General features: G+C 33.0%; 1 protein-coding gene and 1 long non-coding RNA gene across 2 annotated transcripts in view; one reads left to right on the forward strand and one right to left on the reverse strand.

The window, feature by feature from the left end:
• LOC128224121 (uncharacterized) overlaps positions 1-19,870 on the reverse strand; it is a 39,914-nt gene that overhangs the window by 12,993 nt on the left and 7,051 nt on the right. The window lies entirely within an intron of this gene.
• LOC128224123 (uncharacterized) lies at positions 4,489-19,132 on the forward strand. Its single transcript, XR_008259438.1, has 4 exons — positions 4,489-4,742; positions 11,680-11,753; positions 16,948-17,069; positions 17,480-19,132. It is a non-coding gene; the product is annotated as an uncharacterized LOC128224123 (long non-coding RNA).

Here is a 19,870-nt window from a genome sequence, read left to right on the forward strand (position 1 = left end):
TTCAAAGTTTTTTAACCAGCCTACATTCAACTTCGAACCAACCAGTTTCTGCCTAAATCTGTCAATGTTAACAGTGCATCCATTGATAGAGTTCAGTTCATGGTTTTTGTTTACAGAAACTTTACGTACTGACACGTTGTACAGTTTCTTCTTTGAGAACATAAGATCTTCAGATTTCCTAGGCGACAGCTTACGTTTCCGTGGTGCAGACAGCATGCTGAAGTTGTTCCAGGCACAGGGTTTGGATGTTGGAGCAAGGGTTTTTTTACGCGTCAGGTCTTCAAGTCCATACAGCAGGGCACCAATATGGTTGCAGCATTCACCTTCACTAGATGAAAATAAAAAAATTCATTTACATGTGTGCCTTTTTACTTGTTATACTTACATGTATATTCCAAAACATTAAAGTTTGAAAATGGAGGTGAATACACAGTATTTTACACTTAGTATTTCCTGGTAGGCCATGAACATACAAAACACAAACAGTGCCATAAGTAAACACCAACACGGTGAAGGGAGTTCATTGAATCAATACATAAGCTCGCCTGTTCTTTCATTCAGAAAAAAATAGCAAAACTCAGCTAACCATGAAAGCCAAAATTATGACAGTTATAACATGTGCTTTTTTGTCTCTTGTAACAAGTGTACCAAGTTTGATAAGAAGATATGAAATAGTTTGAAGAATGCCCCAAGTTTAAGTATTTGATAATACTGACAAAATAGCCTAGCGTGTGTGGGTTTGACACCTTTCATCAATGCAGATCAGAGACTTTGATTTATCACAAATTAATTCAACTTACCCAGCTGGACAGTTGCAGAACGCGGAGTGTATGCAGCCAGTCACTTTCGACAGAAGGATCCAGGGTTGGTACTCTGGTGACTTTCTTTTGTCTGCAGTTGGAAATGATGGCAGCACGGAAGCTTGAACATAACAGTGGCTGCACTCTTCGCTTATGAGATGGACCTGAAGAATAAATTATAAATAATATTTTAATTTAAATGACAATAAATAAACAACATACATCATAGAACATATGAAAATTGTACAAAATACATTATTTTTTTTAAAATTAAGATAAGTATATAGTCAGTGTGGTTCGACACATACATGTGCTTGCATCCACCACACCCCCCTTAATTGTGGCTAGCCCCGCCTACATAAAAATGTTGAGTACATTTTTCACACCAAATTATTTTTATGTCCAAGTCAAAATAGTCCCCTTGAGCTAATTATATAACTAGATGAAGTAAACATGGCAGAAAAAACAGCCTCAGACTTATTATAAACTCACTATTTGACATACCTCAACTTTCTGTACATGTCCGTCCACATAATAAGTCCTCGCCTTCAATTGACGTTTCGAGTCTCTTTTCAGTACAATGTAGTTGTATATATCCTTTTCCTCTACAGCAGGAAACAGATCAATAGTGGACTTCCATGCCTTCAGTGTTGATGGCGGTGGAAGACCCTCGCCACATGGGAGGATAAAGCGTTCGGTTGCTCTTCTCTCTCTTTCTTCCCGATCTCTCTCCTCCAGCACGCGTTTGTCAGTTATAGAAAGTCTATATGCGCCTTTTATCCTCTCAATCAATTCGCATTTAAGACCTGATACATTCAATTTCCGGTTCGCAAGGTATCTTTTCAAATCGACGACCTTAAATGGTGTCAACTCATTGTTATTCATACACGCCCCAGTGATCTCATTGTCTACGTCGGCCATCTTGCAAAATGTATTCCCCGGAAGTAGGAAATGGAGTAGCCTCCCTTAGAAATCAGGGGAAGTAACCAAGTTATCGGAAAGGACAATTGTGAGAATGTTTTTTATAATATCATATATTTATGTCTCTTATCTTAAAAACCTAAATACAGCAAATAGCTAATTGTATTAAAACAGCATCCGGATTAAGTTTGCAAATCCGGAATTTTTGCAAACTTATTTTTTTTATTTTTCACCCAATGTTTTTTATTTTTGTATTTTTAAAATGTGTTAGGTAATACTAATAAGAGATATTTTTTGTTTCCTGAAATTTAATTTAGAAATATGTTTTTTTGGCATTTAAAGTCAACTTTTCCAATGGGAGTCCCATTGGAAAATGGCCTTCCCATTGGAAAAATGTTTTTTCCAATTGGAAAATCAGCCCAACATTTTTTGTTGGAAAATTCTCCCACATTTTCAAAAAAGGAATTAGTGATTAATAACAATCATTATCATTAATGGTTATAATGTTATCTAGAAAAAGTGCGTTTATAGTACTTTTTATCATTTTTTGTAAAAAAAAATCCCGTCGACCATTTTTTCCAATTGGATATTTCCCACAATTCAATATGGGAAAAGTCAGGAAATTGGAAAACTCCAATTGGAACATTGTCCCATTGGAATCTTCCAATTGGTAACATTGGCAATGGGCTTAATCCAATTGGAGGTTCTGGCAATAAATTTTAATGGGAAAATATTTCAACTTTCCTAAATCTCTTAAAAGAACACCTATTTATTTATTTAGGAATATATTTGAAGTTTTGTTTTATTGTTTACCTGTGTCCTGACATTGTATCCATCCAATTCCAAGCTAATACTTCTGTGCTGATATCTTAGCGATAAGATTTAAGCATCTTTTAATGAATTTGAATGCAATAAATCATATCAAAAATTACCTGAAGTATTCTTACTCAACCAGTGACACAAATTCCATTTTTTAAATATCTTTACACTAGTTCATCTCCTCAGACGCCATTTTTAATCGATTAAGTTGTGGTTACAAACGACTAAGAACTTATTCATTTTTTCAAAGCTATACTCACTTTTACGCTTGAAAATGTTATTTCGGTTGTCAGTACCTTTACACAGAAAATGTACCATTTTCTTGATTTTTAATGAAGATGTAATTAATTGATGGAAATCCATATGAAATGTTTTACCTAAGATAATAGTTTATTTCATACACACTGTTCTGCAGGGGAGCAGGACCTTTCAACCCCAAGAGGCTTTTTAACCCTTCTAAAAAAGAACACTTTTCAGTTTTCAACCCTTAGACTTTTAAACCCCTATTTCAAAGACTTTTCAACCCCTACCTGTTTGGACTTTTTAACTCCTATAACAAAGACTTTTCAACCCCTAGTTGAATTATTTTAATAACCATATTAAAGACTTTTTAACTCCTAAACCAAAGACTTTCCAACCCCTATTATTTGGTTTTGAGCTGGTCCAAGCTAAACACCATTAAAAATGCTGCAAGGCATTTTAGAATGTTAACATGCATCATGTGCCAATGCCTTCCTCAAACAGTATTACTAGTATATGTTTTAGAAAAAAATATCGAACTGTACAAACATGTAAGGCTGGTGAATTTTGCATTACAAAATAAACGCTATTAATTGGTAATTAATGCCATGTTGTCACTTTACTACATACCCGGTAGTAGTATATAAGCCAGTCATCCTACAAGATAGTAGTGAAGCAAAAATACACATATGATGATTACTTGTAGATCATCTTGTATATGTGGAAAAAATGAACTTGTTATCTAGCTGATTGTAACAACACTTTGTCATTCTTAAAGGGACTCGTACCTCATTGGCACCAAATAATCATTTTCCAGGTAATGTGTCTGAAATAATTAGTTAACTCTTTGATACTGAAATTGCAGAACAAAATACAATGAAAGTATGAAAATAAAGTCTTGTTTTAATCAGGGGTGAACCTACGCTTTTTACGTCATGGACAAATAAATAGCATAACCACTCAGCAAAAGGGACTCATACATAATTTATGGATATTTTGATCATGCATACCTTGGAAGCAACACCTTTTATTTCGTATTTAAAACAAATTTGCTAAAGAACCACATTTTACAAACTACGAGCTATAACTTATACAATAAACTCATACCTGGTTGAGCATTTTTGATGTAGAAATGAGGCACCCAAACTGCCAACAAGTACATATATGCATGCATAAATATTGAAGCAATGGTTAACATCGTCGCTTAAGTATATCCCTCACGCATCAAAATTAATTTTGCAATTGCACTAGTGGCCAGAAGGGGGGGGTGACCCCCCCCCCCCACAACCACAACGTACCGATGTCGTCCAAGTTAACTTTTCGTTTCGAGGCAGGGGATACAGGGTAATCCAGAAGAACTGGAAAAAGGGTTGTGAAATTGCGTAAATTTGTTTATTTTTTTGTTTAGTGACACTGTTATTCAAAATCAATACATACACATATATAACAAACATCAATTGTGACTGATAAACCTTTAACTACATACTAAATAATGCATTTATTGAAAATATTTATTACTGATAACAAGATTGTAACCGTGTTTTTAATAGCAGAAAGCGCAAAAAATATTTAATGATTGGTAAATGCTAAAAGATTTATTGTGGTCTACTATAGTCTCATAAGGTAGAAATACCGTGTGTAATGCTCATTTCTTTCAAATTTAACTCGATATCCTTCATAAGAACCATTGTTTTCGACATTTATTCATTCTTTTAGGAATATTGAAACAACATTATTAATTGTGGTAAACCTTATCTGGCAGTACTTAAGAGTGCATCTTTGACTTTATTACTCGAGTGAATGCACCTTCAAACCGGTTTAACACCAACATGTCACAGTAATCAATACCATCTGTGTTAAGATGTCGGGAATGTGTTAGACGAATGATTTTGTTTTATGGAGCTTTGAAGAGCGATGAATGGCACTAAAGTGGTGCCAAATGGATATCTCAAACACCCATTGGTAATTCATTTATTTTTTTCCATTTAATTTTTTGTCTTGATTTTTGAATATATAAACAGTCAATAAGTAGGACATCTCGTTAAGAACGTTCACTTGAAACAGTCCTCTTCTTATCCACACTTCGACAAGGAGTGGGGCTACTCTGCCTAAATAGCCGTCAACGAGTATTTTAAGAAATATCAAAATAATAAAAAATGGTGTCCCAGTGGTTGCACCAGTCAATTGTTATCATGCCCCCCCCCCCCATAGTCCACCTAAATGACCGTCAATGGGTCTTTTGACGATTTTAAGACTATGGCAGTTACAGGGATACACATGAAATGTCAAAATAATAAAAAAAAAGTATCCCTAATTGCTCATTATTGTAGCTACCCCCCCCCCCCCCCAGTCTAAAATTATAGACGTGCAATACATTCTTCCAATCCTTACTGGTTGACGGTACATTTCCTAACAGGGCACAAATCCTGAACACCGGCTAAAACACGCATTTGTTTACCGTGATCGATTATTCGATGATCTAGATAAATACAGAGGCTTGCCTTGGTCACACTTGCAAAGTTTCATCTTGTTTTGTTAAGCATTTTTCTAAAAAATGCCATTTATTTAATATAGCATACTTTTTAATTATAATTGTATGACCATGTATTTTCGCTTTTCAAGTGTTCGGTATTTGTGCCCTCCATAGCGTATTTTGAAGGGTGATTTACTATCCATAAAATTGAACGATTTTCGACATAATATTGACGAGATCGTGAATCTGTACTTTGACAGCTGTTTTCACATGAACCAAAGATGTTTCATACGAAAGTTTAACTTACTACAACATAAACTCTCCAAGATAATTGTAAAAAACATCAGAAAGTGTTCGGATTTGTGACCTTAGCCAGTAACGTCTAAACGGGTTTGTGCAAAAACCGGGGGGGTTTTGAAAAATATTGAAATTGTATTAAGTGAAGTATTTTATGGTTTAAATTGATCATAAAGGTTTATATTCATACTTTACCATGTAAGTGAAAAGTTATTTTGCATTAAAACACATTATTTACCTTTCCAATAAAACAAAAGTTGACTGACACAGACAACAATTATGCCAAGCGGAACAACTCGACCCAATCGTAATAACTCGGCCACCACTGACAAGCTTCTAGATAGACCTCGAAAATACAATCGTAACAACTCAGCCATGGCCGAAATGTTCCAATTGTTTAAAAATTGTGCCCTGAAGCCTTGCAGGTGCCCTTCATGTATATATCGCTATGTTTTGACAGCAAGAAATGAAAAATAAACGTCAAACTCATAATTATTCATAGGATATGACATTTTTATGTATGGAACTGATATAAAATTACATAATCTGGTAATATTTCTTGTTTTATGATATTTTTGAGATATTAAATGCTTTAACCCAGAATCCCGATCGGAATAACTACCCACTTTTGATACTAAACAATTTGTATGTGAAGGATTTGCCATATCAAAAAAGATACAAAAATCCGTAAACGTACAATTCTTTGGCAGGGTTCGACACTAACAGTAGTCCGGTAGTCCGAGACTACCAGATTTATGGTCGGACTACAAGACATTTTAAGTCAATAGTCCGTCGGACTACTAGAAGAAAGTAAATATCACATCAGTTAATTGAGCATAAAATCTTTATTACGCTTAAACTTGCGTAAAACGTGATGTCAAGAAGCCGATTATCACCGGTAAACACTCATTGTAAAGCTTGCCGAAGATGGCCGGGCAGTTCCGGACAACATGGACTGTTAACCGAATTTCGCGCGCATTTCGTATAGCCTTTCGATTAATGTTTAAACCAGTCAGTAGAATGTCTTTATTTAGAAAGGGAAAAAAACATTTTCACACTCTATGGTGTGTTTTAATCGTCAGACATGTGCACCTCTGCTTAAATGTCAGCAAGGTAGATTTGGGTCCAAGTGGCAGATTTTCTAAATCCCTTGCATTTTCAGTCAAAAACAATGAAAGATACGATGCAGATAAACACTTGACGGTTGTAACTATTTTTAGATTTTCTGAAAATACGTCATGATTATTATGGTTTAGGGTATTGTCAAATGTCGGTGTTTATTTAAAGCAAACAGAAGGAATATTATGTCTGGCTTATGCAATCTTTTAAACTGGCTTTTAGAAGAACAGCTGATAAATTAATCATACTGCCAAAACAGGTATAATGCAGTGTAAGTGCAGACGATGACAGAGTTGTGTGCTTTAATTTTCGCGCCAAAATGTAACATTTTATACATTGAAGCTAGGGCCAATAACAATTAACACCACGCCGATAGCGATAAGGCTACACCTACAGTGTCACATGACCTCCGACAAATACCCAGAAGCAGACGATAATAATACAAAAGTTATAAATGACAATCAGATGAAAAATGCATGGAACATGGTAAAACGTAGCAATAAAACCAAGTATAACATTAAATAAGTTCATTATTATTAATTGTATGCAATGTATAATTCAGGTAGAAAAATGTCTAGACTTTAAAATAATTTATTTCTAAATAACATCGGAATTTTGTTACAGTACAATAACAGTCTCTATTTTAAAACTCAAATAAAGGGAAACAAAACATGTATTAATTTCCTATCCGAAAATCAACAAAAAAAGATGTTTGTATAGATCCATTGTCAAAACTCAATGGATTTCGCTGTTTTTCTTCCTTTTTCGATTCAGAATCACCTGTTTTATACAAGTGTAATGCATTATTATCATTATTTATATAACTACCTTATTGTTTCTCTCAATGAATAAATTTCCGTTTTAAATGACATGCAAAACTGTTCTAACAATAAGCATAGAAATTTTGAAACGACCATAGTCATTATACATGCAAAGGTGTTTACTTTGATTTGCGTCATTTTAAAATATGATTTTGTTTTATCTATACGTATATACTTTTTGTGACCTTAAGCTATATATCAGATATTTAATTAAATTTAATAAAAAAATGTAACTCACATAAATTGAGGTGTCTTTTTCACTAATATGTCAAACAAACTTAAATGCAAATGTATATGCCTCGGTTTTAAAACTTTTCGCACAATAAGGAGACAAATTTCAAAATCAAACTAAATCGCAATATATCATCAATATTGTACACTAATTCTCATAATGATATTTCTTATTTTAAGGCTATTAAAACGGAAATATACGTATATTATGTACGTTTACATTAAGACATTTTGAGAATTGAATTAGTCTACTAAACAGTCCCTTGTTATCAATTATAATTTTAGCGGCATAAAGGGAAAATGTCAGTATTTCGGATTTCTTAAACTGTCTTTACTATCTCTCAATTATGAGACATAATTTGTGTTAAATATATATAACAGCGTAATTACACTACTGTTGATATGTGAGGATTGTCGGAGGTCATGGCGGATAGCAACGGCAACTGATAAGCCCTGCCTAATTTGGACGCTAGTTTGAGTGACAGGCAGCGTCATGTTAATTGTTATCTTACTCCCATACAAAAAATAATTAATAACACTTTCGGAATTTATTTCATCATGTTTTTTTAAGTATTATATGATATGTTGTTTAGATTAACAAAGAATACTGAATAGTAGGATGCCAATAATCAAATATTGTTTATCAGTAGGATGTCTGTCATTTGTGCCATAACTTAGCAACGATCTCAGTCGAGGTGTTTTAGTGTCAAGTGATTTATTGCAACATTTTCCTGAAAGTGACAGATTATGGGGTATTTTAGCATGGTTTTTAGATTTTTAATCTGAGGTATTTTAGCATAGTTTTTAGCATTTTTTTTGGTTTTAAAATTAAATTTAATGGCCAAAAATTGTTTTGAAGAATGTGGAAATTTTAAGATTGAAACAGATAAAAATCATGACCAATCAAAGGGTTATACTGACAATGTTCTAAGAAGGCTAAGTCTCACAAAACACTGAAGGAATCCGTTGCAGGCTTGCATTTTTATGGACTACCATAGTTTTTGCTGGACTACCCAGATTTGGGATCCAGTAGTCCGAGGGACTACCTTGTGAAAAATGTTAGTGTCTAACCCTGCTTTGGTCTACTAAGATTTAGCTTGTGAATGTCATTTTACAGCGAAATCAACAAGTTAAAAAAATACTCATGACCTGTTCCTTATCAATATGAAATATCTTTAAACTTTTAGGAACATTATGCAAAAAAAAACACAACAGTATGTTTTACCTTCGGTATAAGAAAATAACTATTTTCTAATAAAACTACTGTTGAAAAATGTAAGCTAATGAAATGGAAAATAAAAAGATGCTTCCAAACATGCCATATTTTCTTGAGACCATTCAGGGGGATTAATGTTCAAAAGTCTGAAAATTCAGGGGGATTTTGGTAGTATTCAGGGGTTTTTTTTAGCAGGTCTAATTTGACAAAATTTCAAAGTATTTTAAGACGCAAGTACACAAAAACAAATTGCCATAATTTTGAAAGACTCCCGAGGGGATTATGTCCAGAATTTAAGGGGATTTGGGTCACATACCAGAGAATTTTCATCATCGCCATGTAGCATTACGGGCATGACACACGTGCCAATTTACCTTGTCTACCCCTTTTTCCAGCACTTCATCTATATTTTAATGAGACACAGCCATATTGCATAATAAAAGCACTCACTTGCAAAATAGAATACTTCACAGAAAAATATGTTTCAGAGACAATTTAATGGGCTTACCTTCCTCTAAAATTGGATACAAAATCTGCTCATTATGATCATAAATGATGACTTTCAGACTAATAGAGAGAATGGAATGATTTATCAATATTTTTCATTTCAATTCCCAAATAGTCAGATTTGTTTGCTTCTGATAAAAAGCAAATGCATAATTTATTGTTTAAGTTCATAAACATATCATCTTTTGGCATTCATCAAAAAATAAAAAACATCACCACCATAATATTAAAATAAATAAAAGTCATTTCATCCGAATTGTCTACTTTCAGTTTCTCTTCTGGAAGTTCTGTTATTTTCCGATATTTGAGATGAAGGTCATGTCATGTATGTAAACATATTAGTGGGTCATAACAAAGAACAGCATTGTCTATTAGTTATTTTAATCCTTTTCTTTACCAAATAATGTACTGTCACCTTTAAATCATAAATCATTTTGATGACAATGACACATGTTTAAACACTTTAATTTGTTACATCCTCTCTGATTGGATAAAACCTATAGTTTTAACCAATGAAAATCGTCCTTTTATCTGACCAGTCTAATTGACATTTCTTATGCAAATTCTGACAGTTTCAATCAAAACAATGCATGAAATGTGCCCTGCTGACTTATTAAGTGTCACCCAATTGGTGTTGTTAAAACACACCATCAGTTGATAATCCAATTAAGACAAGAAGGGCATTATAACTGCAAACAGGCATATATAATTAAACCCTGTGATAATTTTGCGTAATTTTAAACACACTTTTTTTAATTTCGGGGGATTTTCATCCCCCTCCGGGAGACCGGGGGATGGGTCGAAATTCCGGGGGATTTTTCCCCCTCCGGGGGATATGGCATGTATGTCAGCTTCTGGGTTGCTTTGAAGTTGAACTGCTCACATGAACCCACAAAAGATGTGTAGGTATGTGCTTAACAATAAAGGATAAAACATTAAAATGAAGCATTTCAAGTGGAGGTTTTCATTAGGGTAGTGCTACCTTAAACACACACTTTACAATTATTTTTTTCTCTTTTTTAATCTATTTTCTTTAACCAATGGACTATACAAACAGTAGGGTCAGTCCCAGTATACAGGACAATTATTCAATAAAATGTTTATCCTTTTGATATCATAATTGGTAAAAAAATATCAAAATGTAAAGAAAAAATAACAGAGACCGGGTTCAAACTGTGGTCGCCAAAATTGCAGTCCAGTGTTGTATCCACTGCTATGAAAGTTTACATTTATTTATTTGATTTAATATATACCTAGCTTGGTAACATTAAGTGATAACATCGACTAGCCAATCACACATAAAAATTAATTATACTAGGTATACCCACCTAGTAATCTTTTTTATGGAAAAAAAATGTGAAAAATCAATTAATTGTAAACTATGTGGTACTTCAGTTAGTTAGTTTCAATGCATTGTACACATTGATACCAAATTCATGTCAGTTTTCGACAATTTTCTCTTCTTTCGCTATTTCATCATACGGTGTATAGCCCCTGAATAAAGTTTTACTCTGTTTCATTGAGTATATTTCTTAAAAATCCTTTCTTTGTTCTAATCTGCTAAAAGGTCACAGTCATGTGAGCATCTTTGAGGCCTCTCAGTTATTATAACCAATGCACCAGTCAATTGTACCAATGCACCAGTCAATTGTAACGGTTACTAACCACGCCCCCCCCCCCCCCGGTCCGGGGGTATACTGGGAATAGTCGGGAATTGGCCGTGTTTTTACTTTCTATGTGGCCACGCAGGGCCGGGTGACCGCAGTGGTTTTGTCTTTGAGCCAAATTTAGCCGAGATTGGGCCTTATATAGAGTCTCTGGTGTGCAGGGGCATTTGGCCGGGGTTTTACCATCAGTTCGTTCCCGCAGGGGAGGGGATTAGACCCAGGGTTGGCTGGACCGAAAGTCAAAGTCCCCGCTATTCCCTGGACCTGGGGGCGCCAGGGTTACAATTGACTGGTGCACAACTTATAAGATATTTATAAAATAAATAAAAGTACAGTTAATCAATATATTTTAATTTTAATGTGGTAAATTAACAAAGAATTAGATAGATGCTTTATGCAAAATCTCACAAAGATGTAAAAAATTACTAAAGAGTTCAGGTTTGCTAGTTTGTAAAAATATTTCATGGAATCATGGTAAATTGTTATATTATATGTCCAATGACAGCCCATATATTTTTTAACTACTTGAACCTTTCTTGTTATAATTCTTATTATTATTATTTTTTAGTTGATGTGTGATGCTGATAATACAGAGACAGCTAGAGTGACAGAGTTTGATGAATAAACTTAAATTAAAAAACAGTGAGTACAATAATCTATTTTAACATGTCTTGTGTGTAAAGTGTGATTCCGAAGCAGTAAATATATATATATATATGTATCTTTAAGTTTTGAATCACAAATTTAGATCAAAGATCTATTATCACACAAAACTTAAAGGATATATATGAAAAGTCATGTGAATTGTGCAAGTCATATAATATAAAATTTATATTGATCAAGTCAAGCCATGCCATGTAAAAAAAACTGACATCATATCAAAGATTGTATGAATCATTCTCAGAGCTATTGAAAATATTTAATTGGTTGTAAGCGGACCATGCACGGTAATTTTGAGTAACCCCACCAGCCAATACAATATGGCTAAAAAGGCTTTGATAATATTTTTTATCTAATGTTTATCTTTCCTAAAATATTTATATTTATAAATCTATTTACCAGTATAAATCTGTATTTATTTATTTATTAATGCATTTATTTGCTCACTAATATATACAATACACTTATCGTTGTATAATGTCTAGCTAATACATGTATACAAATATGCATAATATGCATAATTATTGGGGGGGGGGGGGGGGGTCATAATTACCTATGGTGTACTGTCTTGTTCTTACGAAGATATGATTTTGACTAAAATCCTTACTGAAAAGGCAGTGCAGACTGGCCTGTTTAAATAATTAATTAAATCTTAATGGGTTTAAATGTATTTTATTTTATTTTTAAAGATATTTTAGAGTTTAAAAGGAAGAGAGTCTGTTTTAAAGACTAAATGATTATATAGTCAGGATAAAAAATAATTATTTTTCAAAATCAAGTTCAAATAATTTTCCATTATTTGGCAAATGGAAAAAAGCTTTATATATTAAGAATGTTTTACTCGATAGAAAGTAGGCCTAGTATCTTTTGCATTGCAACACTAAGAAAGTAAATATTTATTTTTTGTCTTTTACCAATTCCATCAAAGTCTGTGAGTGGCTCATGATGCTTAGGCCTGCCAATTGAATGGTTTTCGAAATCATAAATTGAGACAACTTATAACTTTTGTATAAAATCTTCAAAGCTTTCAATAACTTAACATGTCATCCACCTTATTGTCTCAATTTAAAAATAGTTTTCACTCAACAACTTACTTATTAATCAGGATAATAATTTGATAATGACTATCACTATCATTCTGTAAGATAATGTACTGGTACATAAATTTAATCCCCAATATATCAGATGAGTGTGATAGTATATGCTCTTAATAGTTGTAGCCCAGAATTATACGTAGGAAACAATAGAGTCATTGGACTGTTACACGAATTTCAATAGCTCGAAATTCGCCTTTTATTTGTACCAGCATGGGAAAACCCTGTTATGTTAATACATATAGCCCGGAAGTAACAAATAAAATGTGAATTTCGAGCTATTGACAGTCCAATGACTCTATTGTTTCCGAAGTAATGTGTGTATATTACAACGGTTTAATTTTGTTTGTACCGGAGGATTAGGTCGGAAAAACTAGAATAGCTATAATTCCGGGCTATATGTATTAATATATATATATATATATATATATAAATGCACGAAATCAATGTGGGATTTTCATTAAGTTTTGGTTAAACCATCTTTGTAACAAATTACAGTTACTTCCAAATTACATCTTATTCTACATAATACAAACTGGAGGACAGTTCTTTTTATTTGGTAATGTTAAGAGACTTGAAGACAAAAAAAAATGTTTAAATTCAGAAAACCTTACACAAAGTAGAAACCTTCTATTAATGTCATTATCTTGAAAAAATGAACATGCCTTTTAGCAAAATTTTTGTATCAGTCTGTGAAAATCTACATTTTGCCTTCGACATGTTATACAATTTAAGTATATTTACATGGAAATTAAGTTCAATTCTAAATTGACAGTCATGTATTTCTTCCAAAATTTTCATAGTATAAGGAACATGAATTTTTTATGAATTTAAGTGCATAACTGCAGATAATGATCATTATCTTAAATCAATTACAAGCCAATTCATAGTCATGCATATAGCCGCCTTTTCAAAATATGATAGTGATTGTCTCAAATGACCAGTCTTTCTCTGTGGGGGGTGGGGGCTGTCAGTCATAAGGAAACCTTTAAAAAGCATATTCATTCAGCCAATCAGATGTCAGGTTCAGTGAAAGGGGCGATGCCAGGTCAAGTAAAAGGGGTGGAGCTAAAATAAATACTGACATTCAATGAAGATAGATCCCCCTTTGGCCTCACAAATATGTATCAGTCACACTAGGGGGTGTGACAGGGTCAAGCCATAATGGAGCCATAGGCAAGCAGACTTTATTAACCCAACAACAGGTGTAATTTTTACCAACTGAGGAAAAAACTTTAGAGGTTTTATTATTGCTCATTTTTTTATACAAATTAAATATCTAACAATGACAAATATAAAATATGATAATTCAAGCATAATATTGACACCAAACATGACACATCTTGCAAATGGTCTTGAATAAAATTCCTACACTTTTTATAATGATAATACATGGGACCAATATCAAAACCATTATCCTGTTAAATAGGACAATGGATTTGATATTGGTAATTCGCAGACAATACAATGTAATTAAGTAAAAAAAATACACAGTATGCACATCTGGCTTCAAACAAAAATTGTTGCTTAGGCCAAAAAAAAGTATTCATAGTTTCCATTTAAATATCAAAAAAGGTAGGCATACGGTAACTGTTGTTTTTTTTAGGACCATGTTTCTTTGGCAAACTGACCTATATCAGGGAATTATTAAGGTCTTTACTAAAAAAGCACATATTGATCAAAACACCAAAAACAAAAAAGGATCAGAAGGATGAAAATAGGGTCAGTTGGGCGGAAACAAAGATTTTTGAATCCTTATTTTGTCAATGATGTCATGTCAGTGATCAAAATGATAACACAATTTAAGCCCTGCATTCTGGAATGTGGGGCTAAATTCTTGATTGTGTTATAGTAGGGCCAAAAATAAAATGATTCGGTTAGGGTTACATCCTTTTTAAAAACAGAAAGAGTAAAAAGTATAAAGGATTACATTTTTAAAATACATAATATATATGCGTTTTCACTTTAAAATACATGCATTGTTACAGTCTTGTTTTCAGTAAGTAACTTTTCCTTAAATGCATTCTTTGGAAAGTAATTTAAGGTTTATTATTCAAAATATATGTTAGTCAACTTGTGTATGTATTGATTTCCAACTTTTTTATTTTTTGTTTAAACTTTATGTATTAGAATTTCTTTGCGTAAATACCTGCTTATGTGATAAAAGACTGCTGACTAAAGATTAGATTTCAGATTTTGATATTTCCATTCCAAATTTAATGTTTTACAGCTTAAACTGCTACTAACAGTTTAAGAAAAATGCATAAAACATCAATTTTGGATGGAAGTATGAAAAGCTGCAATCTGATATTTTGTCAGCAGTCTTTTATCGCTGGTTTGCAGATATTTACGCAAAAATTCGCTTGTTCGAAGACAAAATTTTTAAAAAAAGTTGTCAAAACGTTCAATCTGTGAGGTTGCAGCTTTAATATAAGACTAACATAAATATTAAAAACACATGAGGCCGCTTTAATATTAACATGTCAATATCAAAAAGAAGATGAAAACTGAAAACTATGAGAAAGTGTTTTTATAATTAAAAATAAATTGCTTAAAGCAAATATCTGAAATTAATAATTGTCATGCAAAGCAGCCTGTAATGAATATGAATATTAGATTTTGGCCTTGAACACCTTTTTATGAAGAGTGTTTTGAAGTAAGGATTATCATAATGCTGAACTTAATATTGTACTGTAGCTTTGTAGCAAATCCTTATGATTAAAGTCACTGTGTCTTCCTTATGCTGTGATAAAGATCTCCATAGTAACATTTCTAAACCTAATAAATTAAGTGAAAAAGGGTGTTTATTGGGGGTAATAAAACACATCTTGATAATGGCCAATTAGTTTTAATCTTTCAAGTGTTGGTAGGATGGGAGGGGGGTCTTAACTTTTTGAACTGCCAATATTTTCCTGGTTATTTTGTCCACCATGTCAAAATGATCTGGGTTGTTTTGTCAACCCTGTCTAAATGGGTTGGACGTGTTTTGTCCCCTTAGTCAAAAATGACATGGGATGTTTTGTCCTACATTTTTATAAAGGAGTTCAGAATAAATAACACATTAGTTTTCGTGCTTATGTAAAATAAATGCAAATGACTTTCATTATAAGTTTAAAAAATACTCTTAACGCTGCATTCTCACAGATTTACCATTTTTACAACTTTTTTATTTTTGTCTTGGAAAGAGCAAATTTTTGCGTAAATATCTGGAACCCATTGATGTAAGATTGTTGATAAAAAAACAGATCTTAGATTTTCATATTTTCGAAAATGTTTTAGAGCTTAAAACCTTACTAACGGTTTAAGAAAAATGCATAAAACATCAATTTATGAACTTAAATATAAAAATCCGCGATCTAATTTTTTGTCAGCAGTCTTATTAACTGGTTTCCATGGATTGTAGCGAAAATTGGCTTGTTCCAAGACAAAAATTAAAAAGTTGTCGAAATGTTTAATCTGTGATAGTGCAGCTTTAATTATGGTAGCTTTTCAGTCATTTGCCTATATATGTCTATTTGATTCAGTAAATACTTCATAATATTAAAGCTAGGCTTATTAGGATATGCTTATTTTTCATTGGGTTCTATTTAGCACATAACAGCTTCATTACAAGAATATATTAATTATTATTAAAGCTGCATGCACTCTCACAAATTTACCGTTTTTACAACTTTTTTATTTTTTTTGTCTTGGAAAGAGCAAATTTTTGGGTTTAATAGTATCTGCAAACCAATGATAAAAGACTGCTGACATAGATCATATCGCAGATTTGCATATTTTCGTTTGAAAGCCAATGTTTTGTGGGTTAAACTATTACTAACAGTTAAAGAAAAATGCATGATCTAATTTTTTGTCAGCAGTTTTATATCACTGGTTTTCATGGATTCTTGAAAAAAAAATACTTCCTCTGTTAGCCAATTGAGAACAAAATCAAGAGGTTTTGGGTTTTGCTGTTTATATGTTCTGGAATTTTTCAAAAGCATTTATTTATAGGACTTATGAATTTTATGTACAGCATTCTGTATATTGTCAAGTGTCCTTTTTTTAAATTATATACAACATGTATAAATTTAATGTTTCAGGAAATAACCACCATCTCTCTCAGAGGTCATCTTTCTCATTATTGTGGGAAACCTCAAAGGGCATCAGGAAAACCTTCATCAACCTCTTTGTGCCCAGTGGCTTGTGCAACAGTGTTTCAGAAGTATAAATACCTTTTTAATTTGTGTATATCAATTGTATAATGACTTGTTTTTATATATTAAATATATATATATATATGATTTATTATATATATATAGATGGTTAATCTTATGACTTCCTGATAGTATTTAAGTTGTGAAATATTAAATAATCTTATCATAAAAAATGCTTGGAAATGACAATAAAAAAAAGATATTTGTCGAATAGGAAGTTTCACCTGTCCTGTTTATATTACAAATCATTTTAAATCAGACAGAAAATTCAATATACTTGTTGTATCTCACTGTTGATTTGTCTTCACATTTTGTATTGTCACATCAAGCCTGTTTGAACATCCTAGAGAAGATAAGTGTATAGAAGCGGATATGATATAATAAATATGCATATAAATGTGCTTGGGATTATTTTCAGATTATCATTAAAATGGGGATAATGGATGACTGGCCACACATATGGGGCTATGGACAAGCTTCAGAGCAGGCTGCCAGGTGGTGGTGTTAGTAGTTTATACTCCGGGTCCCGGCGTGAGCACATTGAAGGGTCCCAGAGTGACGGTTCAACCACCCACACCTATCCTGGGCAGAACCAGTACTAGGTGCCTTCACCTCTGCAAGGAACTGACAGCTTCTGTACATGCCAGGTGCAGTGGTACAGTGCGAATGGTCGTAGAAAGGATTTCATAACCAATCACAACAGAGGTCACCTGGTCCGCCCGGGAATCGAACCCGGGATGTCCAATTCAGAGTCCAACGCTCTACCGATTGAGCTGACCGGGCGGACATATTAGCTACATTAGATGACAAGCCATCTATGCTGGACATTCTTCACAATAAAATGTGATGTCACAGGAGCTGTCTATCTCAACAGCTCACACTGTCCGTATTTGACTAAAGGAATGAATGAAGTCACTGCAGAAGTTAGATTGAGGAATGTCCATGTCACTACCCATCATTTGGAAGGAGTTGGATAAAAAAAGTGTGGCCTATGTATTGAAACAGGTCCGATTTCCAGTTACGGACAGTCTTGATTTGTCTGATTACATTTTTGACCAACATGATGGTCTAAAAGAACACTTACTGGTAACTGGTAAAATCATGGCCCAGTTGTTCCAAGAGGCAGGCGAGTGGGAAGTTACTAGACTCCATTTCTTTATGGGTTGATCTGAGGTTCCAGTTCAGTTAAAGTACTGATAGAACACCAAGTGTTTGCCATAATACAGCAACATTTCATTTGTAACTATGTATTTGTTTGAATTGTTGAAACAGTACTGTTTACTTAATAATGTGTATGTATATGAAGAATAATATTATAAATAATTTGTAAGAACCTTTTGATATTAAGTAAAATGTCGATAAGTCTAAATATGTATCTGCGAATCATTTTTGTATATCTGTAAAGATTACATTGCCTATATTCCTCAATTTATATTTTTCTTTTAGCCAGTCAATAACTTTGTTAAGTTCTATCTTCAAAATTGTCGGGACAGGGATTATAGCCCTTAATTAACCCAAATATGTAACATTCAATGCAAAATTGGCTGCAATTAGGCAGTTCAGATGCAGGAACAAACATCACTTGGGTCCTTAATAATAGCTTTCCATCTGACATTGAAGATCCAATAAAAGGAATTTGTCTTGTGACTGTTTATTAACTCTCAATTTATTGAAAGTGAAATTACTTACATGATTTGTAAGAACTAAATTATAATGATATCAAATGATTGTTTAAATTAAATAAAATAGATGATTACATACATGAACTATTTTTATTTCTTGTTTGTCAATATGAAGAGTAATGCAATGGCTTTTGAATTTCATAAAAAAGGATGGAAAAATGTATGTTTATTGTTTAAGCAATTAATTAAGTAATAAAAGTTGTTTTTTTTCTTTTTTTCAAATTGTGCTATCTTATAATACAGATCGTTATTTGTTTAATTTTGGTACAAATGAAGTATATAAGGTATGTCTAATGTTACAAATAGCAAAAATTCAAATGCAAATCATGGTGACTTGACTAAATGTGAATGCTAATTGAATCAAAATAGTTAATAAATAATAATGTTCATTTGAAACAATTGAGAGTATAAGTTTGGTTTGTGTATGCCATATATTCCCAGGGGGGGGGAAGGGGGGGGGGAATGAAAAAATGAAAAGTATATTACTATGCGCAGTGCTATAATAATTAATAAGTAAATGTTTTTGTGATCACAATTTGTCCGGCGTCCGTCTGTCGTCCGTCCGTCCGTAAACTTTTACTTTAAACGACATCTCCTCATAAACCGCTTAGCCAATTTCTTCCAAACTTTACAGGAATGTTCCTTGGGTGGTCCCCTTTGAAAATTGTTCAAAGAATGGAATTCCATGCAGAACTCTGGTTGCCATGGCAACGGAAAGGAAAAACTTTAAAAATCTTATTTTTCAAAACCACAAGGCCTAGAGCCTTAATATTTGGTATATAGCATCATCTAGTGGCCCTCTACCAAAATTGTTAAAACTATCCCCCTGGGGTCAAAAATGGCCCTGCCCCGGGGGTCACTTGTTTTACATAGACTTACATAGGGAAAACTTTAAAAATCTTCTTCTCAAAAACCACAAGGCCTAGAACCTTGAAAATTCTCCTGGGGTCAAAAATGGCCCCGCCCCAGGGGTCACTAGTTTCATTACATAGTGTTATATAGTAAATCTTTAAAAATCTTCTCCGAAACTGTAAGGCCCAGGGCTTAGATATTTGGTATACAGCATCATCTAGTGGACCTCTACCAGATTTGTTCAAATTATTGCCACAGGGTCAAAATTGACCCCG

This window comes from Mya arenaria, chromosome 17 (genome assembly GCF_026914265.1).
Source record: "Mya arenaria isolate MELC-2E11 chromosome 17, ASM2691426v1".
NCBI classification, from domain to species: domain Eukaryota; kingdom Metazoa; phylum Mollusca; class Bivalvia; order Myida; family Myidae; genus Mya; species Mya arenaria.